At 39.6% G+C, this 23,180-nt stretch overlaps 1 protein-coding gene across 9 annotated transcripts in view; it reads right to left on the reverse strand.

The window, feature by feature from the left end:
• The window catches only part of EDN1 (endothelin 1), an 89,614-nt gene that overhangs the window by 15,515 nt on the left and 50,919 nt on the right, over positions 1-23,180 (reverse strand). For 4 of the 9 annotated variants that reach the window (XM_054253702.2, XM_078368356.1, XM_035294914.3 and 1 more), the window contains exons 1-2: positions 17,651-17,831; positions 13,924-14,093 (exon numbers count right to left, since the gene is read on the reverse strand). The gene's annotated coding sequence lies outside the window, so the exon portion shown is untranslated. Of the gene's footprint in view, positions 1-13,923; positions 14,094-15,699; positions 15,756-17,650; positions 17,832-23,180 lie in introns of those variants that run through there. The other 5 variants (XM_035294911.3, XM_078368351.1, XM_078368357.1 and 2 more) reach the window with 4 other exon arrangements.

Genomic DNA, 23,180 nt, shown 5'->3' on the forward strand with positions numbered 1-23,180 from the left:
CACAGCCTTGTTTCTTTCTGACTGTTCTTTCTCCCCCCACATCCATTCTATTTTTGTACACTATCTGGAAGAAACTATCTTTTTGGACTAATGACCAGGTCTCTGTACCAGTGGCTTCATTTTTCCCAATTCTCTCCCATACTCCTCCCCTTTGAAGGGACATTCTACCACTTTTTTACGACTTGCATCCAACAAAATGAGACAAAGAGCACCTGTTTCCGACATGCACAGAAACTCAACCAAATGCCCACCTCTCCTCTTTGGCTGGTTAGCATTTTTTCCCATATGTGTACATCTACATACTGATTTTTTTCTGCTCTCAAACGATGACCAGAAAACATCAAGGACATCCTAATTCTAATTATACTTTTTAGTTTTTTTGATCTAATCTATACTCATCTTATTTCTTTAAATTGAAAATGATATCAGTTCAAAACCTTAGATACAAAATGAAAGAAAGGATCAATAAGTAATAAGTTCTCAGTGATTTTCCAAGGGCTTTGTTCCCTTCTAGGAAACAGAATCTGAAAACGGCAGCCACCTTTGGAAAAGCCACCACCCACTAACGTCGAAGTGGGAGCAAAAATAACATACTGGAAAAAGAGAACATAACTACGGAAAGTGACCAGTCTTTAATTTAGCCAGAATTCCAAATTATGAGAATACCCACTGCTTAGGAAAGTGAAACTATTAGTAATGACATGGTCCAAACATAGATCATCCAACAGGAACTAAGGTCTACTTATTAAACACCTCCTTGGAGATCAACTCCTCACTCAGATAGTCAAGGCACTGAATCTCTCTCTGCCTTTTTCCATTACAAAATGAGAAAGTAGCATGTGCCACTTATCTCAAGATGCGTAAAGGAAAGTGGTTAGTTGAGACTGTATGTCAAATGATGGAGACTGTTGTATGAATTGGAAAAACACTTACTCTTTAGCTAATAAGAGATACAAAGAGCTACACAAAGTTCTTTTCAAATCAAGAATTCAGAAGAAAAGGAAAGAGCAAGGTATCATCAAATGCAGAACATAAAAAAACAATGCAAAGGGCAGAGGAAGAAGTGTTTGATATAAGCTCTATTACTAAATGTTGACTGGGGAAAAACAATATCAAAATCCAATTTATGGCAGAGATGCTAATTAGAAGAGTCAAAAGTTGAAACACAAGAGACACTGTACAGAGAGGTCTGAAAGAGGAAGAATCAGGCAGTCCGAATGTAGATACGGTTTGGAGGCTGAGCACGTGAGCTCTTCCTAATTCCAGCTGAAAGTGCCAGACTTGAGTTATGAAGTAGGCAGTGGAGAAAATGTAACTTGTAAATATCTTATTAAAAAAGTGATCTGAGGAAAAAAGTCAGTTTTACTTTAATTTCCTATCATTCTTTATTTATTAGGGACTATATTTTGTTTGTTTGAGATGGAGGCTTGCTCTGTTACCCAGGCTAGAATGCAGTGGTGCAATCTTGGCTCAATGCAACCTCTGCCTCCCAGGTCCAAGTGATTCGCCTGCCTTAGCCTTCCAAGTAGCTGGGATTACAGGTGCAGGCCACCATGTCTGGCTAATTTTTGTGTTTTTAGTGGAGACAGGGTTTTGCCATGTTGGCCAGGCTGGTTCAAACTCTTGATCTCAGGTGATCCACCCACCTCAGCCTCCCAAAGTGCTGGGATTACAGGTGTGAGCCACTGACCCCAGCTAGGGACTACACTTCTTACAGAAACTTTCTTTTGGGTTGTAGAGATAAAGTAAAGCACTGAAGATTGTGTAGAGATAAAGCAACACACTAAAATGTCTTAAGTAGGAAGGTAGAGAATGAAGAATGTTGATTTTCTCATTTATGAAAATGTGTTAGGAGAAAATAGTCAAGTACTATTAAGTAAAATAGTGCATATAAAAGCTTATTGTGGGATATAAAGTTATTAGTAACAAAAGAATATGCTACTAATAAATCTGAGTTATTATAGAATATGCAGGAAGAAATTTTCTTTCCAGGCATTATGTTTTTATAATATTAAAAGTGACATCAATACAGAAAAAAACAGGTTCCTGCTGCTCACCTTCATCGAATATATAGCTTTGATAGGCCCCTTTACTGTTCAGCCACTTACCACAGCTTAGTATTTTTGCAATCTTCAGCTCACTCTAGAAACGAGCTTTTCCTTTCTCTTATTCTGTCACAGAGCCAGTTTCTCACAGATAAATTAAAGCCATGTTTACATCTGTACTTGATTATATTCTCTTCCTTACATTATTTATGTAGCTTTCTTTTAAAAGGCAACTCTAATAAAACCTCTCCCTGGTTTATTAACAGATCTCTAGTTATCTTTTTTCTTCTCTATCAACATTGTTTTTGATTGGATTGCTTATAATGATACTTTTGGTTTCAATTTGTAGTTTCCCATTCCTCTTGAACACTTTCCCTTTCAACAGTCTCTGAAAGTTTCTACCCAATTTTTACTGTAAATTTCACAATCTACTTTCTGGTGATCTCTGGTATCTGTTTGCCTTCATGCTAGATTTTCCCTTTTGGACTGTTGAAAGGAATGATAAGCCACAGTTTCATTTAAGGTTCTGATCATTTTCATTTCACCAGATATTTTGGGTTTTTTCCTATTCAGCTAAAATTTTTCTATCGGCATCTTTCTGCGAAATGAATGTGCAAGGGGGCACAGGCCCTTGAAGAACAAGAGCATGCAAAATGGTTGATAAAAAGAGAGCTGTCCTCAGACACCCTGACTTAGCAAAATTTATCCTAAGCCAACATTACCCTGATTGCTCTCTGACCTCTGACCCCATCCTGCCGGCTTCCCATGTGTGTCAGAGATAGCTTGAGCTCCTGTCTCGGCTTGGAGTTTCCTTTATCCTCCATCTCAACACTTCATCTTCTGGCTCCCAGCTCATCTCCGCTGCAGATCCAGCCCTTACACCAGCTGCCTAGCATGGAGTTTTCTGGTTAGCTTTAGGAGTGGCTAAATCTCCTATCCTTCTCATCTCTTTACCAGAGTCCTTGTGTTGGAGACATACCTCCCCTCTCTGCCTCTGCTACCTGTATATTGTGGGAAAAAGAACACTGGACTTAAAATCAAATAGGATTTGCAATGGTGAATAAAAAAATACTAAATTCCTATTTCCTTAGATCTTTAAGGTAGTGGGAGAGAGAGCCAAACAAGTAAACAGAGAAATAAATATAAGTTGACAAGTTATGCTCAGGGCTATCCAAGCAGGTTTTATAACTATGATGATTTTATGATAACTAAATTGGGAGATTCCAGCTGCAAGCACTGCCAGAGAAAGCTGGAGGAGGGAGGATGAAAAACATGAATTCAGAAGGAAGTAGGGAAGGTAGTATTCTTTCAAAAAATAAGCCAAGTGTTAAACTTCATAAAGGACTCGAGTATTCAAGCTGGGGTTTTGTTTTTTTTTTTTCCCAACAGAGTCTCGCTCTGTCACCCAGGCTGGAGTGCAGTAGCATGATCTCAGCTCACTGCAGCCTCTGCCTCCGGGGTTCAAGCTATTCTCCTGCCTCAGCCTCCTGCGTAGCTGGAATTACAGGCACCCACCACCACGCCCAGCTAATTTTTATATTTTTAGTAGAGACGGGGTTTCACCATGTTGCAGGCTGGTCAGGTCTGGATCTCCTGACCTCAAGTGATCTGCCCACCTCAGACTCCCAAAATGCTGGAATTACAGGTATGAGCCACCATGCCCGGCCTGAACTGGCTTTTCCCAGAGATTTTTAAATGTAGGATTTGAACAAATGGGAAATACATGGTATGTGTGGTATATGTAAAAATGATATATATGGCTCAGACTAAGAAGGAAGAGTGGCCAGACTTTAGGGATTAGAGACCCTCAAGGACCCCGATCTGTCTTAGCAGTGTTATTGTAAGGACAAAAACCAAAAACCAAAATGGTATCTTCTGAAGCAGATGCCATTCAGTAAAAGGAAAGGAAATGATTTTGGCTACCTAGTGGCTTGAGGAAGGCAGAGATCTCTGAGAACTGATGAGGTTTGCTGAATTTTAACCTGGGAAGAATATTCAACATGCTGAGCATAAGGGTTCCCGACAAACTTTCTAAAGGTTCACTATACCAATGAATATTTGGAGGATAATTGGGGTTTTCTGCTTCTCCTCCTAGATACTTGCTAGCTAATTCTTAGTAAAGAGAAAAGAAGAACTATAATTTAAAGCAAGTGATTTTCTTACTCACTAAATGTTCCAGCAAATGATTTCTTAGAGAAGAAATTAAATGTACAACCAGCATTCTAAGAAGGGGATGATCTGATTTTTAATTCATAACCAAGTCCCACTCCCTCATCCTTCATCAATCCAGATTATCGAGTCCAAAAACAAAAATAAAACCCACAGGCTTGTCCTACAAATGTTGCCTTCATCCCAGTGGAGTTGTGGAGCCATGGGGAGAAAACAAGATCCAAGGTTTCCAGCAAATCTCAGCTCTACCATTCCCCAGATTCCATTTCCTCATCCGGAATAGGCAGGTGGCAATCCAACCCTGGAGGCCCTTGGTGTCTATCACGACATTGTCTTCCAAGGTCTCCAACCTCTTGTGCTGGTTTAACTCAATCCTCTTTCACAGGATGACTCCTGACATATTGAAATATGTATAAGTCTTCCTCTACCGATTCCTGAAATACTGGGATTTCCCAGAGTTTTGCCCTTGGCCCTTTCCTCACCCAGCAGATACCTCCTGAGTAATTCTATCCATTGTTTTAGTCTGCAAGACCTTTAAGAACTGACAACTTCCAAATCTATTTCTTACAAATTGTGTAACTTTGGGTGAGCTACTTACCCTTTCTGTTTCCATTTCCTCATGTGCGAAATGTGAAAAGAGTGGATTATTGTAATGATGAAATGAGCTCAGATATGTAAAGCGATGTAGAGCAGTACCTGGTGCATAGTTGGTTCTCAGTAAATGTTCACTATTGTTTTACCATTGTCCTAGTTGCCCAAGCCAGAAATCCACAAGACATCTTGACTCTTGTCTCTTCAGCCCCTCCTTCCCAATCTTATCAATTCTATCTCCTAGTAGCACTGCCACTCATTGGAGTGCCCAAACAACCTCATGATTAGTTCCCAGCCTCAAGAGTCATTTTCTCCATAATCCATTCATCACATTGCAAGACAATTAAGTCAGTTAATTTCATAACACACTAGATTTTCCAATAAAATGTCGCCTGCGAAGAGAATTAGACCACCAAGCATAATAATCAGGTGATCCTATGAATGTCTGTTTATAGCAAAGTCCCTGTCCCTCATTTCTTATCCTTCTGAAGAAGCAAAAGTTCAAAAAAAGCAAAACAAAAATCATCATATGTCTATATTCAAAATGCTAACAGATTTGTATATTTATAAATGCAAAACTGATTCTATTTCTCCCGTACTTTAAATCCTTGACCCATTACCCACAACCATCAAAATGAATCTGAACTCTTCAAAATGGCCCTGCCTCCCAGCCAGAGGTATTTGAGCAGGGGCCTTGAACTTGTCCAACTCTGTCTCTGAGAGCTCTATATGTTTTCCCCTCTGCCTGCAGTGAAGCTGTCCCTCTGCTTCTGCACTGGCATTTGAAGATCCAAGGTGAATGTCACCTCCTTGGGGGAGTCTTCCCTAAAGCCCCTCCACATACATATTTATGAAGCATCGTCTGGCTAAGACAAAATATAGGTGCCTCTCCTAAGTCCTCCTGCATAGTCACTTGGTACAGACTTCTTGCGTAACACGTATTACACCCAATTGTAATCACCAGTTGTTCACCCGCCTCACCTTCCAGACTATAAATTCCTTGGCGTAAAGGAATGTACTTTATTCATCTTTGTATTCCCAGCTTTTGCACAGTAACTTACTTTTAGAAAGTACTCAGTAAAATTTACTTTTAAGTACAAATTGAATCCATAGCCTCCATGGAGTTCCCAGCACAGTGCCTGCACTAACGGTCAAATCGTTCCCTTCTATTTCTGCTAGTAGAAAATGCCATCTGGATGGAAAGCCCCCTCCTAGAAACTTCCCTGACACTACCAACATCTTTGTGTAAATAATAAAACTCCTTGTGTGTTAGGATTATTTTTAACTTATGTACAAATACACACTGGCACGCACACACACACACAAACACGCAGTGCCCCCAAACACACAAACCAAGTCCCTCTCACTCGAAGACTGAGTCTGCAATCTAACCAGCTAATTAAGAAGGGAAACGCGGGTGCAAGGCCTCTTACCTGTTAAGTGTCCCCTACAACTTTTAAAAATACCATTTGTTTAACTGACCTGAAAGTGTTGGCCCCAGATCTTATTATGAAGAAAGTGAGAAATGTTACAGTTATTAAAAAATGTATAATATCAACATTACATGAAATATATTATAAATATTATGGCAGGTGATCAGATATCTAAAAATTATCTTCATGGTCAAGTCCAAGGTTGGGGAAAAAGTAAATTTTGGTTACAGTAGAGAGAAAATAAACAACTACAGATTTGCTGTGTCAAATGAAAGATGTCTATTTTAATCAGGATTTTATAACAAAAGAAATATGTGTAACCAGGCCAAGTCTCTCCCTTTAAGAATTCATGCCAAGACTCTATCACATCCCTCTCCTGCTCTGAGTGAGAAGTGGCTTCAGAGCCAAAAATGACTCATTAGGACAGTACTTTCTGTCTGTCCATGTGGCATGAGGAAGCATGTCTATAAGAGAAGGGCCCCAAGTGGCCAAATGAGGGTCCTGAGGCCAGACAGCCTGTTTATGAGCCAGAGTCTGGGGGACCCCCACGGCTACCACTAGAGGTGCTCTTGGATTAGAAGTGTTTTGAGGTTGCGTGATGTCTTGATATATCACTAAATACTGAAACCTGGAAGGAAATCCACTAGTCACTTATCTAGTTCATATCATGGGTCTTTCGGGGGAAAATACTAGCAGAAGGAAAAAAGAATTCCAAAGGCTTTCTAGCAGCCAGTGCCCAGTCCTCCCAGCAAAGAACCAGAATTGTCCCTTAAATCCAAGGTAAACAAGAAAACATTCTCAAGAGTGAAGTTACAAGGCTTGGGCTGAATCCCACATCTGACACTTGCTAGCTATTTGTCATTGGACAGTTAGCTCCTCTGAGCCTCAGTTTCCACATGGACCAATGAGACATCTGACTGGCTCTGACAAAAATCGAGTAAGACAAATCTGAAAGCACCAGACAGTACATGTCAAAGTAAGTGTGTAGATGATTCTAATTTATTCTGGAAATATTTATGGAGAGCCTATTAGAGACCAAGTAGTGTTCTAGATGCTGGCAATACAGATAGTTGTAAACAATACAGTCCCTATTCTCATATTCTAATTGGGGGAGAAACATACATTAAAAATTGAGCTGAGAAAAACAGAAGTTTTTAAAATAAATGTCCACTTTCTACATCGGGGAGGTATGTTCTTTTCTGAGGACTCCCCATGATACAGTAAATATGCCTCATGTTTTGATTGTATCACAGGCTCTGCATTAATATGCAACCAATTTACTCTTAGAATTGATCTCTCTCTATTGCACTCTCTGCCAAAAAGGGAAATAGCATATTATTACCAATGTCTTCAGTTGCTAATTGCCTCATGCTTTTCTAAATTTTACTACTTATCTACATCAGAATAAAATCCATTTGAATTAGTTACATCTCCTACTCAAGTTTTAGCTGCTCTAATAAATTCCATGGGGGAGTAGTGTACATATTTTTAATTCTCTGGGCGAAAGACACTTTGTTTAGTCATAGTGATAATTCACCGAGTACCTGCTCTGAAGAGAAGGGTTTTTTTCTTTTTTATTAAAATAAGAGTGAAGGCCAAGTGAAGGTAATAGATGACATTTCTTCCAGATGAAGTGGAAGCCAGGTACCACATAGGAGTAACAAAAGAATCCACCCTCTATTTAGCATCCCCAGCCCCACTAGTGTTATTTCTTAACAGAGCCTGCTCTTTTATTCTATGACCTCCTCAAATGTCCATTAAGGGCAATGGCTCTTTTTGTGCTTCCCTGGAAGACTTTCTTCACAATTCTAATTCTCCAGGATCTCTGAAAGGAAAGGCACTTACTGAAACTCAAGGACAGTGCAAGAATCTCACTTGAATTGTGTGAGTCCACTAAAGCTTTTCCTATGGTCAGATGAATCGGGGTGCTAACTCACACTTCAGAAATTTGTGGATTCCTCAACTGTTGTTAGGACTAGGAACTTTACAGGTAACCCATAACTTAAAAAAAAAAAAGTTCTGCCTATAATTCTCTAGTGCATCTCTCGTCAGTGTTTAATACATCCTTTTAAAATGAAAATAATATTGCTGAATTTGGCATTGTCTTAAATTTTCTTTACTGTTATAGTTCTTAAATATATGCAAATCATCTAAATGATTCATAGTACATATACATATCCATCAATTGCATCATTAAAATTTTTAAGTTCTGAGAGACACTGTGCATCTCTCCCTTTGCCCTACCTCTTTACCACTGAGAAAATGACCACATTTCAGAAAAATTGTTCTATCCCAGCCATAATACCTCCTTATGGTTCCATGAATGATTCATGCTCTCCCATCTCACAAACTTTCCATAGGCCTGAAATGTACTTCCACACATTTCTTCATTTGCCTACCCCCACTCTCTATCAGGACTTGGCTTGGATGTCACCTTTCTTGGGGAGGCCTCCTCTGACCCCCTTCCCTTAGCACCAGGCAAGGGATCCCTCCTCTGTGCTCCCAGTTCACACCATGGGTTCCCACCTCAACACTTACAAGTCTGTAGAGTCATCACACTTTACGTGTCAATGCTCATCACTGGGATGGGAGATTTTGGAGAAGATGAACTGTGCCTTTCCTGCCTGGACCCCCATTAGATTAGTGAGAGCAGTTCTAAGGCATTTATTAGCACCTGGAATAACAGCACCCCCACTGTGTTCTTCCTTCCTGCTCTTCTCTAAACCCTTTCCCTGTTACCCCAGACTCTTTTTGTCCACACCTGACATTCCATTTCAAGTTTTGGAGTATCTTCTCCACTTCTTTTCTCTTTCAAGACTATCTTTGACACCTATTCCTTAAAGACTATGACTCAATAATTATTAGCTCCTTTTTCTTCCTTGATGTTAATTCTAGACTTATTTTGTATGTATCAAAGTGTGAGACAAAATCACATAATTAATTTTTCCTCACCCTGGCAATTCCTACGGCCTCCTTAGTTTCCTAACCAAGGCTCAGATTCAAGCTTCTATGCGTCATCACATCTTCCCCCACACTGTCCTGTATCTGAAACAATGACTTACAAGGGTGGCCCTGGTTTCTGTGTCCTCTTCTAATACTAGTGAATTCTCCAGGGAGAAACCTTGTCAAGCAGTGACCAGTCTCTGAGTCACTGGGAAAGAAGGGAAGGGTTCCTTCAACTTAACCATGGTAGCCTTGCACCATCACAACCATAGACCTTTTCATGTAGACTTCTGTTTCTGTTCCCCATTCATTTATATTCTGCATTTCTCCAACTTCATTTTCTCCTCTCTCCCTAAATAAGTCATTTAGGACTGTTAAAAATTGGTTACTACCATAGGACCAGACAGCACATATAACTAAGATATCATTGTTATTTGAAGGGAAGGTAAAATAAAATGGGTAGTGTATGAGTGTATTAGGGCTGCCGTAACAAATAATTACAGACTGGGTGTCTTCAACAACAGACATATACTTTCCCACAATTCTAGAGCATAGAATTCCAAGATCAAGATGCCAGCACAGTTATTTTACTGAAGGCTCCTTTGTTAGCATGTGGATGGCTACCATCCCCCTCTGTCTTCACATGGGCAACCCTCTGCTCATGCACATGTGTGGTGTCTTTCTGTCATGTCATAAACTCCTCTTCTTATGAGGACACTGGGTTAAACCACACCCTAGTAACCCCATTTTACCTTAGTTACCTCTTTAAATAACCTATATCTCAACTATAGTGGCATTCTGAGGTGCGGGGGGGTTAGCACTTCAACATGTGAATTTGAGGAGGAAAGGGACACAGTGCAGCCCATAGCAGGTAGATTCTTGTTTTCATTCCCTCATCAAATTCAGAAATTATTACGTATCAAGCACATGCCACTTGGCATTGGACAGGTCTAGCAGAAAGCTGTCTACAACCTGGTCACAGCTAAACACAGACCTCCACTTGCTGCTGGCATTCAGGAAACTTCTTCAAAACCTGACTTCATCCTTGGAGCCTGCAGCCATACTCCATCCCACGTTCATCTCTGACTCTGCAATCCTTTTGCACTTAACATCAGGGTAAATGGGATAGCCCTTAATGTGTCGGACTTGTCTCTTCAAATAAGTAGACGGAACGGCAAAGTTGAGGATGTGGCTCATAAAAGAAATCCCCATTTAAGAAATCAAGTGACCTGTGGTATCAAATTTTAGTAAAAAAGATCCTAGTATTAATATTACGAACTTGTGGGGACTGTCTTAGTCATCTTTGACTTTCTTCATCTCCTCCTACTCCCCAGCTCATCTTCTCTAGTTCTCCCATCTTCTGGCTCTGGGGATATTTCCAGACCATACCTTTTGTCTACAGCAAGCTTGTCCAACCCATGGCTTGTGGGCAGCCTGTGGTCCAGGATGGCTTTGAATGTGACCCAACACAAATTCATAGACTTTCTTAAAACATTGAGATTTTTTTTTTTTTAGCTCGTCAGGTATTGTTAGTGTTCATGTGTTTTATGTGTGGCCCAAGACAATTCTTCTTCTTTCAATGTGGTTCAGGGAAGCCAAAAGATTGGACATCCTGCTCTAGAGCACTCTCTCTTCAATTTTTTCCCTTCCAACCCACTTACTGGATTTAAACAAGAAACTTTCATATCCTCTTATAGATCTGCTTCTTTTATTTTGGGGAAAATGATGATTCCGTCCTTCAGAACCATTATCTGAAACCCACTTTTCCATACCTACTTTAGTCGCCTACAAACACTGAAGATCAGAGAGGTTAAGAATCTTTTGTCATGTCTATACTGTTATTGGAGCTAAAAATTCAAGCCAGACTTGATCTCTCTTAGACTTCAAGCTCCTAATCACAAGCCTTTGCTCCCATCTATACTACTTCAGGTGCCTGGGTTTCTCCTCTTACTAGAGCCATTGGAATCTTAGTGAGCAAAGACCTGCCCATAGGAAAAATGAGAATATTCATACTATTTATGAAAGCTTACCTGCCTGTTAATTTTACATTAGGAGTAACTCTTCATTCTTCACTCAGCAAAACCTCTTGAGTGTTTCAGGTAAAAATAGTTGTATTGGTAGAATGAAATTATTTTCTCAATGGAAATAATTGTAAACATTTCAATGACGTTCAAAACAATAATTCATGAACTTAAACTTAAGTTTTAGAAAAGCTAGACCTTTATGATCTTTAGAAATCAAGACAACCAAGTATCACTTAAAATGCAAAAGTTAGTACACAAAAACAGTTTCTAGGAATCACATTCCTTTTTTTAAACAAAGAACTGGAAAGGATGAAGAAAATTATACTGAAATTAAGGAGCCACTCAGAAAAAGAAAACATAGGAGAGAAATGTGAAGCCTCAATTTTCATGAAAGATGTCCAAAATAATCCATTTAACCCTCTCTTCCACAATCTCATTGTGTTTGTGTAACTCCAGGCCAAGTATCAATAACATCCAAGTTGATTTATGGTGGTGAAAGGTTTTTCCGTGAGAACTCTGATGATGGAAGTTAAGAAATGAGTATTAGGAAGATAGAAGTCTCTCTACAAACCCAGAGCAGTGGGACTGGACTGTGTCAAGGGAATGAAGAATGAGGCTGGTTGGTGAATGCCTAGTACCCTGTGTAAAAGCAGAGCTAACAACCAGATCTTAGGTGAATTTTTGTTCTCTATCAAAAATTTGCATTTGTACACCCCATCTTTTGTAACAGATTCTTTTTATGCTAATTCCTCAAAGAAGTTGCTTCCACTGGTTTGGAAGACTGGGCAGTGTTCCCTAGAATTACCCAAAATTGTACATTTACTAGGTGAAATTTGGAAACTCAAGTGTAGCTACCTAGAAATCTGGAGATCACAAGCTGGCTTAAAAGTATTTGAGATTCCCTGAATCTTCTTTGGCTGTCAGAATATGAAGTACATTCTCTTTGATCTGTGTGATCCATTTCTCAAAATTTGGGCCAATAAAATATTTAAAATGCAAATAATTATAAGATGATAGGGCTGTCTTCACAGGTGTATGTTCTGCTCTAAAGAAAATGTGCACATTGACTCCTTATAATTACCCAGAAATAAGACAGCACATGTAAACACTCAGCTCCCACAACCCCACCCACTTTGAATTATGCTCTAGGTTAAACATAAACATTTGGAGAACTGGGAAAGCAAAACACTGCCAAGTGGTTAATTGAAAAATTTTTTTTTTGAGATGGAGTTTTGCTCTTATCACACAGGCTGGAGTGCAATGGCGTGATCTCAGCTCACTGCAACCTCCCCCTCCCAGGTTTAAGCCATTCTCCTGCCTCAGCCTCCCAAGTAGCTGGGATTACAGGTGCCCACAACCCCAACTGTCTAATTTTGGTATTTTTAGTAGAGACGGGTTTTCACCACATTAGTCATGCTGCTCTCAACCTCCTGACCTCTAGTGATCCACCCGCCTCGGCCTCCCAAAGTGCTGGGATCGCAGGCATGAGCTGCCGTGCCTGGCCTTGAAAATTTTTATGTGTCTACTTATAAGCCATACAACATTTTTATTTCCTGTTTTAGTTTCTCTACTCTCACTCCTCCTTGAGTCCAAAGTCAGAGCCATTCCCAGCAGATTTGTGCTTCAGCAAGGGAAGATCCATTCTCTGGGAAGTCAGACCCACATCTGGCCCACCCTGAGTCAGAACTCAGCCAGGATTTCACACAGTCCCAGAAGGCTCCCACACAAGCCTCTTGTTCCCTCAAGGCACACAACCTGGTCCAGGGATCGTGAGCTAATACTGCATTTTCTGTCCTTTGTTGGTGTACCCCAAAGTTTCTTTCATCTATGTTTTTACTTTAATGAACAAATAATTTTAAATCCATCTTCCCTACCACTTCATTCCCTTCAAAGCATTCATTCAAATTACTTAGCCATCAGGTTTTCCCCAAAATATTTGTGCATGAAGTCGCCCTCAAAAATCCCAACAGGCCTATGGCAATTAGGAGTATCTGAGATATTGAAACAATAGTTTGTGGAGGCATCTTCCCAAGTTCATTCCAAAGTTTCATTTGAAATGCTGGGTCTGCCAATTCTGTCCCATTGGTTCTGTTGATGTGCCCTTCCTCTGTAGCCCTCGACTCCTAGAATATCTCCTCCCTTGTTACCTAACAGACTAATTCTGGTGACCCCCTCCCCATGTCTATAATTCTCCATTCCATTGAGAGCGGCCTGACCTTTCTGTGGCCCATCCTTCCCCTTTTGACCTTTCTTTAACTCTAACCATATGTCTTCTGGAAACCCTGTTCTGCTGCCAGGGAGCTCAGAAATTTGGAATCTTTTAAAATACATCCTCCTCCACCTCATCCCAGGTGCAACCTGGATTTCCCCAGATGACATAGTTCCCCTTGTAATTCTCAAGGTGCATCTACTTACCTCCCACACAGCCTTTCCTCAGCACCTTAGCCTTAGGGGAAGTGTTCTGTATCCCCTGTGTGAACATTCAGACTTTGTGTAAGAATACTCTTCCCCTCCTTGTCAGTTTCACATCCTTGCCTAACCCCTACACCCATTCATCCATAGCTGTCCTCTTTCTCATTGCTTGGGAACATCACAACCATCATTAAATTTAAAAATCAAGCCCCTGTTTCCCAACTGGGACATGCATGCTACATAGGGTTGCCCGCGTGAGCAGCCACACTACAGCAATTAATCCACACTTGAGATTTCAGAGCATACCTGTTTGTATCCTTCAATTTGCAGATTCCTTTAAAAGCAGACTCTGTCGGCTCTGCCGAGGACTTCTCAATATGTGTAACATGGCTCAGATGCTTGAATCACATGGTTCTCATATTGTACTTCAGTTTTAGTTGCTTGAAGATAGCTACTTTTCTCCTTGAGGTGTTTCCCTGAAGCAGATTTCAAAAAGTGTTCTACCAATGAATTTCAGTGAATCCAGAGTACTCCACAACCTTTTAACAACTCACAAATAACTGGACACTCAAGTTACTTCCACCTTTTCACATAAACATCATTACAGCGATCATCTTTGCATATAAATCTGAATAGCATTTCTGATTATTTTCTTAGAAGCAATTTGTAGAAGTGAAAAATAGGGTCAAAATATTGGAATGTTTATAGCTTTTGTCACATAGTGACAACTTGCTTTCTGGAGTGGTTGTAACAGTTTATACTCTACCAGTACTGTTTGAGTGTCTCACCACACCCTCTTTTCATATAACATTTCAACAAATTTTTGCAGAGCGAGTAGCCAAGATTGGAGCCAAAAGATCTAGTTTTATGGATCAGTGGTCTAAGTCCAGGAGATAATTTGCTTACGTACCTGATATAATCAAGAGTTTGAAAAAAACAATATCATAAAGGCAATTGGTGCTATAAAAAAATAAAGGCGATATGAAACTCCAGAAGGATGGGGGGCAAAAAACAGTAAAAGACATATAATCATTAAACATTAGTGAGTTTCACAGGGAACGATATTTACATGGTCATATGACAAAAATGTAGTGATTCAAAAAGTGATATAATTACATGAGTAAAATGGGAAGAAGAGGAGGGTGTATGCTGAGAGCTGAAATTTCATGTTACTGCTGAAATCAATATCTAAGGTATAAAACTGATAAAATAGGAAAAGCAATTCAAGCTTGTCACTCAGAGATATGAAGATAAATATGAGAAGCAACAAAGTTAAGTGCTTGCTTTCAGAGAATTGAACTCAGAGTAGGGAGAAGGCAAGAAGCTTGATTTTCATATAAGATCCTTTTACCCATGAGCTCCTTACTTTTGATTTTAAAATTTTAACAATATTCTTAAATATGAAGATTACTTGCAGTCTTTACCAATTTTTAAAAACTGTATGACCTTGAATAAAAGTATTATTTTCATAAATCTATCAGAATGTCATATTTTGTCATGTCTGTTTATGTACTTTACTTAACAAGAAGTCTTATTAGTTTTCTTATTGATTTGTAAGAGCTTTTTGTATATTTGTCCACCATATTTGCTAAGAAATATTTTCCTCAGATGTTTGTTTGCTTTGTATTTTGCTTCTGAAATGGAAGAAATGTACTAAATAAATCAAGTTTTACCTTTTTCATACAGAAATTCTCAGTATACCAGTGTTTATTTCTATAGGGATTATCATTTTACTTTAAAGGTTTTAGATTTATCTTGGTATCTTATATGTTTTATTTATTTAATAAATAACTATATAAAGCATAGTTGTGTCAGGCACTACTATAAGCTCTTAAAATACGCTGTGTCATAATTTTTTTCCAAACACAACTGGAAACTATGATTAAAATAGTGTCTATTTACAATTCCTAAGTCACTTGCATCCTTCATCCTATGTGCTATTGTTGATTGTCCTTGTCTTCACTGACATTCCATTCTATAGATATTTCCTCAGTCAGAATCATTATTTTGTTAGCTTGTGTCCCCACAATCCCTCACTGGAACATGTAAAAGAGAAATTTAGCTAATTCAGCATAAACTCACCATGAATCCTGTTAAATTTAAAAGGACTTCTGGCTGGTCCTGCTTGTCCCAACAAGCTACACAAGATGCAGAAATGGCACATTTAATTTGTCAATAATCTTCTGTGCCCAGCAAAATGGAGTTTAGGAATTTTTTTTAGTAATATACATACAAAGAAGAGATTTGCACCTAGGCATTATAGACTATGCAAATCGGAATAATCCTTCATCTTCAACCGCTTCAATTGCCAGTTTGCAGAAATCATTTCAGCAGGCTTTTAAATAGACTCAGAGATATATAGGGTTATTTTCTCAGAGCATGCTTGTTAAGTCTGTTATTTTGAAGTTAGATTAACAATATAAATTGTGTTTTTGGTTCCTCATTTTTCTCTTACTGTTTTATACCCTTCATTATATTGACACAAGTCATTGAGCCTGCTATACATGATTGTAGTTTTACCTCCTCATGGACATTTGAGGTGATAATGTACAAAACGTGAAGAATTTCCAAGCAGGACCATTACTCCTGAAATAGTCACAGCTTAAGTAAAGTTAATTAACTGAAAATTAAATATGGTTCTTAATGATTATTTTATTTGACAATATGAGTACCAGGATGCAAACAATTCTACAGAGATTACTAGTACTATATAATTTAATTCTGTTCTTCTATTATATTGTTATTAATGCTTTTTATAAACCTTGGTTGGTTCAAAATGGATATTGTCATGGCACAGCCCCAAGGAAACCTGAGCCAGCATCGCTCGGTGCATGCAGGAGCTCATAGGGAGAAAGTCTGCAGTTTTGCTTCCGTGCTTGGTCTCCTAGGGAGATACATGCTTAACCGGGTCACAGATAGATATGTGCCTTGGGACTGTGCTACAGCAGAGGGACCCCAGGCCTCTTGCTCTTTCTTGTTATTAGGTTGATGGCTCATTGTGGAGGGTAGAGGTCGGGGGTCAGGAAAAATGTTCTAAACATTTTGAGTTCAGGTGCCAGGCAGTCTTTTTTGGATTTCAGGGGGTGGGGAATCTTTGTTCTTAGTTTGGTTTTGTTTGACAGGATCTCACTCTGTTGCCCACCCTGGAGTGCAGTGATGCAACCATCGTTCACTGCAGTCTTGACCTCCTGGACTCAAGCACTCTTCCAACGCCTCAGCCTTCCAAGTAGCTGGGACTATACGTGTGGACCACTATGGATAATTTTTTTAAAAATATTTTGTAGAGATAGGAGTCTCACTTTGTTGCCCAGGCTGGTCTCAAACTCCTGAGCTTAAACAATCCTCCTGCCTTGGCCTCTTAAAGTGCTGGGATTACAGGCGTGAGCTACTGCACTGGCCAAGCAGTCTTGTTCCCTGTGCCAGCTTTTTAGAGGAGTGGTTACAGTGGGTTACAGGGGTTCCTAAGTACCTTAGGATAAGAAAAGTTGAATTTAGGAGGAGATCCCCTCACAGGCTGTAACAGTTATTAAAACTGTAATTGTGGCCAGGTGTGGTGGCTCATGCCTGTAACCGTAGCACTTCCGGAGGCCCAGGTGGGCGGATCATCTGAGGTCAGGAGATTGAGACCAGCCTGGCCAACATGGTGAAATCCTGTCTCTACTAATAATATAAAAATTAGCTGGGCGTGGCGGCACATGTCTGTAATCCCAGTTACTTAGGAGACTGAGGTACAAGAATCGCTTGACCTGGGAGACAGAGTTTGCAGTGAGCTGAGATCGAGCCACTGCACTACAGCCTGGAGAGAGATTTCATCTCAAAAAAAAAAAAAGGAAAAAAAGAAATCATCCATTAGAATACTTCTAAATGTCCTTTGCCAAATAGTGGTCTTATCCACCATCTCTTGTTTGATCTGGTCTGGAACTCCCTTGAAATTTCCAAGACTAACAGGATTTTCAGTGCCAGCATCCATGTCATTCCATGTTATACAGAAACATGTTACTCATTTATAAGACCAGCATTTCTAGGTACCCACATTCACCCTCCAGCAACAGCATTTACACAGCAAAGTTCACTTAGCGCAACCTTCTAGGTAGTGAGTCAGATCCACACAGGAATTGGAATCACAGAAACCAAGTAGATGTTGTGGCCTGGAAAAAGATCCCCAGCAAGCTGTGGCATGGTGGGAGCCAGCCTGCTTACACATGACACGAGCCAAGGCCTAGAGCACTGCAGGCTACCAGATCATCCATGAAACATGTAATAAAAACATGCATAGTGATCTCACAAAGTATTTCCAAATATAGTCATCCATTCAACCAATGTTGATTGAGCACCCACTATGCACCAGTTGGTGTTCTGGGTACTGCAATGAAAGCAAATAAATATGTTCAATACTGCTACGTAATAACAATTGATTCTTACAAGGATCTCAAAAAGCAATCAGCATATGTACTGTTTTCTCTAGTTTGAGATGGAAAACAGGTGGAGATAGGTTAGTGGTGTGACATTGGCTAACGGGTGACAGTGTTACGGGGACCTAGGTTCTCTGATCCAGGGTTTTTTCCTCCTTTCATCCCAAAGGGACACAAGGCTAAACTAAGAACAGTAAAACTGGAAACAACAAGTTCAAGGGAGGGGAAAAAAAGCCAAAAGATTATATAAAAGGAGGAAAAGAGATAGGAAAACCAGATAGTGGCAGAACAATTAATTCTAATATACAGCCTTGACATTCACACTAACCCCAAGCAGCAGGGTTACAGATGCTGCCTGTGTGTGCATGCCCAGGACCTTGCCAGTGGCTCTCAGGAGAGGGACTTTTGAACTGATTGATATTCTTGGCACAGAAGGACAACGTCATTGCAACTCCTAAGCAGATTGCTGTCTGGGAAAATGGTTTTCCACCCAGGCAAGTTTTTTCAAGTGTTAAGAAGTGATTGCATGCATCTGAGCCGCAGGTGCTCTTGTGGTCTCTTGGACCCTAAGACGTGGCTGTGGAAGGAAGCCTCTCAGATGCTGCCCCTTGTCCACAGGTGGCTTGGGTTGGGCAGACCACTCAGAAACACTTCCCCTGCACCTTCCATTTAAATCCTGTGCTACAATCTAAAGGGCAGAGGGAGGGCATGATGGAAATTATGAGAGGAAGAGGCTAAGAGCATTTTCAAGAGCCATATGGCTAGGAAGAGGGAGGAAAGCAGCTGTTCTTCTCTACACACAACAGAAGTGTATGCAATTTCTTTAAGAATCTTCTTCTTCCTTTGTGGGGTAAAATATGGGTCACCTAAAAACAGCATTGTTGGCAATTACTTGCTGGTGACACATGGAGATGATTCTGTTACCTATAAACAGCTAGTAAATATGAACTGTTTTCTGCTTTAACAAGACAAGAAGATCATATTTCCCTTATCTTCAGCCGATTGTCCCTGCCCACCCACATCCTCTTCCTCTTCAACACTTTCTGCCTAAATCTCCAAGTAATCACCCCACTCACTTACACCAGGCCAATGGCCGGCAGGCTCCTTGGCCAAGTTTACCCTCTGGTTCCAAAGGGGAAGGAAAAATGCATTTGTGCTTTCAGAATGAGAGCATTCAGAACATCAGGGGTGGAGGGCTTGGTCATCTGAGGGTGTTTCTATAATCTGGAATTCTAAATTTACCAAGTGATATAACCCAGGCTGAAAGAATTTCTTCCTTTCTATGAATTTCCACCGCTTAGCAGAAGTAGAAGCTGAAAAGGCACACAGAGGTCACACTTTCCCCACAGGTTTTCAGCTATTTGGAACACTCCACTTTAGGGATTTCCAGAGTCACTGGGCTCACTGGAATATTCTGTTTATTGAAATGAAACGTGTGCTGAGTCTGGCTGGCCAGGTGATTCCACAGAGAGAAAAAGAAAAGGCATTGAACTATTTATCAGGAAGGCTACCCAGTTCCACCTCCAGTTTCCTCAGTGATGGTGGGTGAATAAAGTCATTTTCTTCTCAGTTTCTTCATCTCTAAAATGGAGATGATATCAAGTCCCATGTAACCATATCACAGAGATGTGTTAAAATAACATAATACATGATAAATGTTTAGGGAAATAGCTGCTGAAAATGCATTCAGACTGGAGTTTGTAGCCATTTATTTAATCATTGCCACTTCTTAAATTCTGAAATGTTTTCAGGGTAGAATTTTTTAAAAGACATTTTGTGACTTCTTTACACTAATAATTACGGGTGGTATTGGTAAAATATTTCCTGTACATTAATCTTAAACTCAGTTATCACAGTCTTTTGTAACATTTTGCCCGTGGTTTATCTGTTTCTGATAGGGTAGAGGATGTAGGAAAAGTTGCTTAATTAAAAGCCATATTATTGTAAATGTCATCTATGTGGGGTCGATGAGTCTTGGAATTTAGTATTAGAAAACCCTAGAGCAGCAAATTTCAAAGTGTGGTCTTTGGCTTCTCTGAGATCCTTTTGCAGGACCATAAGATCAAAACTTTTTAAAAAAATCATATTAAGATGTTATTTGCCTTCTTTATGTTGACATTTGCCATCACCATGAGCACGAAGCACTTATAATCTACTCTGACACTTACACAGTTGCTATGAGTTGTAGACTGAAATAGCCTATTTTTTCTTGGAACTATTTTTTCCTTAAAAGACAGCTGACTGCAAACTATTGCTATTCAGACTTGGTTATTTGACTGACTTTTCCTTGAGACTAAATAGAGAGACTGTCACTTCAAAAAAAAAAAGAATGACAAACATTATTTGTAGCTGAAAATAACCTTGGAACCTTCAAGCAAAACTTTAAATTTTGGTGAAATTGTATCTGCTGTGTAAGCCTGACTGCTTCTCAATGCCTCAAAGACTTTTCTATTGAGATCAATGATATTAACAAATGAGATTTTTAAAAAATATTGTATAGCCAGCCTTGGAAAGTTCAAAAATTCACTCAATGAATTAATATTTTCCAAATAATTGATGCGTTACCTGGCAAAATCATGCATGGGCAAAAGATCCACAAGGAAAATATAATTGATTTTATTAAAATTAGTTAATTTATTTAATTTGTGTTGAGTTTATTGTTGTTTTAAACAAATATTTTAAATGTTTTTAAAAATATTTCTTTGATATAGTAAATATATTCTTTGATATAGTAAATATAACCCACATAAATGAAAGCTTACTGGGATCCTCAATACTTTCTAAAGGGTAAATGAATTCTGAGAACAAAAACTTTCAGAATGACTGTGCTACAAGTCTTAGCTTATATTCTGCAATGAGCTGACATCTGTAACATAAAGAGAGAGAGTTTCCGTCATAAGCAACTACCTTCTCAATTGACAAATAAAAAAAGAATATTCATATAAATTAGGTTATATCCAACAAAAGCTTTCCTAAAGAAATTTTATTAATTTTCAAAACAGAATGTTACATTTTAGTGAATTAAATTGGAATCATTATACATTTTACTCCTTCACATAACAAATACATAAGTTCCTGTTCACTGTAGGCTTTTGGGGATATAACAATAAATGGAATGTGATCTGTCTTCAAGTAGCTCATAGTTTATAAGACCATCAGAAAAGGAAATTCTTCTCACACTCATTTTGTTTATGTATGTATTAATTCAGCATTCAGGTATTTGTTGTGTCCCCTCTGAGCCAGGCACTACTATAGACATTGGGTTGACAGACGCAGGACTTGTTAACCCTTGTTGGAACTCACAGTTCTGAGTACAGATAGGAATATAGTTGACCCTTGAACAACATGGGTTGAACTATGCAGATGTACCTACACAAGGATTTTCATCAATAATAGTTATTCCCAGTGTGCCGGCCTTTCCTGCCTCCCCTTCCACCTCTTCGGCCTCTGCTACTCAGGAGACAGCAAGACCAGCCCCTCCTCTTCTTCCTCCTCCTCCTCTTCTTCTTCTTCAGCCTACTCAATGTGAAGACATGGCAGATGAAGCCCTTTATCATGATCCACTTTCATTCACTGAATTGCAAATATATTTTCTCTTCTTGATGATTTTTAAAATGACATTTTCTTTTCTTTAGCTTATAAGAATACAGTAATATACCTAGAACATACAAAATGGGTATTAATCACCTGTTTATGCTATCACTAAGGCTTTTGGTCAACAGCAGTTATTACTAGTTATGTTTCTGGTAAATCAAAAGTTACCTGTGGATTTTTTACTGCAAAGAGAGTTGGTGACCCTATTCCTAAAGATGTTCAAAGATCAACTGCAATTATACAAATGAATACTCCAGCCCAATTCTAAGTGCTCAGGTGGGTAGGTACAGAATTCCTCGAGAGATATCACAGAGACCTGAACACAGTCTAGAGAACAGAAACAGCCTTCACGAGAATTATAATGGTTAAAGAGAGCATTCCAACCAGAAGAAATATTATATCCAGCCCCATGGAAAGGGCTGGAGAAATGGAAAGGTCAGTGTAGTGAAAGCATGGTCAGAGGAGGAAGAAGCCAGAGTGACCTGGCAAGGCAAACAGAGATCCAAGGCCACCTCGCCAGGGAGCAGCGAGGCTGAGATTCAAACCAGGATCTGCCTCATCCCAGGGTTTAACTAGCACCTCACTATCTCCCCTCAAAAAATAAATTACGCCGCACACCATGGGATATACTTTATGACCACATTTGCGTGTGTCACTCACAGCAACCTTATAAGGTAGGTCCATAGAGAGACCTATTTTATAGATGAAATGATCGAGGCACAAAGAGGTAAAATATCTTGCCCAGGGCAAGTGTTACAAAGTCAGAAAGTAGCAGAGGCAGAGTTGGGACTCAAGCAGTTGACTTGAGAGGTCACACCCTGCAGAGGTCACCACTCACTCCACCACCTTCTAGTCCACACAATTACTAGGTGGTAGACCCAGTCCTTGCAATCAGGTGAATTCAAATCCCTCCACCACTTTAGAGCATGACCATTCCCATTAGAAATTAGCCTAGAGAGAACTGATGATAAAATCACACTAACTAATGGGTGACACCCTCAAAATCCCTAGAGACTGCACACTTCCAGACAGTCTTTGGTATAGATGGTCAAGGGATTCCCAGGCTGCTTCCTGGGTGTCACCTGAAGTGCAACCGCTTCGCAGCAAAGAGGAATATGCTGTTGAGGAAATTCTTTCAAAGCTGGATCTCTTCCTTCCTCATTCCAGATAAATTGCATTAATGCATAGCCTATTACCTAATGGGGCTGTGGTTTAACTTCCTTCTCCCAAGCCTATTATGGGAAAGCAGTAAAGATGGGGGCAGGCTGCACAGCATGGGCTGGGCTCTTTCAAAAGAAATTCCCACCACCACACCCTTGTTGTATGTGGTTTATTGAGTTTAAATTTGTAGCAGAAGTATGTAAATGTAATTTGCAAAAGTTACTTAAGATAAACCACCTGCTAGAGAATGCAACAGACTGGAAACAATGATTGAGTCTTCAAAAAAGTGTTACTCATATGATCATCTCCTATGAAAATGAATAAGAGAAGAAAAGAATAAACTGGCTTCAATTCTAAATACGTTTAGTTTCCAAAAGAACAGGTGAGCAATTACAT

Source organism: Callithrix jacchus, chromosome 4 (genome assembly GCF_049354715.1).
Source record: "Callithrix jacchus isolate 240 chromosome 4, calJac240_pri, whole genome shotgun sequence".
Taxonomy (NCBI): domain Eukaryota; kingdom Metazoa; phylum Chordata; class Mammalia; order Primates; family Cebidae; genus Callithrix; species Callithrix jacchus.